Here is a 615-nt window from a genome sequence, read left to right as displayed (position 1 = left end):
TCTATCATAAAAGACTATTTTCTAAAATCTATTAAAAATTTAAGAAAAAACATTAGTCCAAAATTTGTGGCTAGCATGTTCTCTCTATTATTTTTATTTACATTCTCTCTATTATTTGTAAAGATTGATAGCGACGTCGTCATTTTTCCTGAATTTTTATGGAGCGAGATAAAATTCTATGTTGCAGTGGAATTCAATTGACAAGCGTGTTGATATTAAATTCGAAAACTGATACGGAGTCTAAAGAGTATAAAATTGCCCTGTCACCGACAGGAAATTGAATTTCACTCGGCGACGCGTAGCAGCGTGCGAACTAATAAGATTGGAATATTAAAGGAAAAAAGGGAAACGAGAAAAAAATCTCTGAGTGTAACATTCCTTGTCAACAGGTCACCGATACGATTTTCCTGATAATCTTCACACTCAATAAGCATAGTTTTAATTCTAATTTCTATGAAAATTGAAAAATTGTCATATACGAGGTGTCCCGAACCATTCATGCACCCCCAAAATTTGGAAAATTGAGTTTCTTGAAAATTTGAATACATATTCTCGACTAAATCGAGCCTGCTCTATCGAATGGTGATATTGCCAACTTCCGATGCAGACCGAAAG

This window comes from Ceratina calcarata, unplaced genomic scaffold, assembly GCF_001652005.2.
Source record: "Ceratina calcarata isolate Rehan_Ccalc_2016 unplaced genomic scaffold, ASM165200v1 scaffold336, whole genome shotgun sequence".
NCBI lineage: Eukaryota > Metazoa > Arthropoda > Insecta > Hymenoptera > Apidae > Ceratina > Ceratina calcarata.
This window is presented reverse-complemented; position numbering follows the sequence as displayed.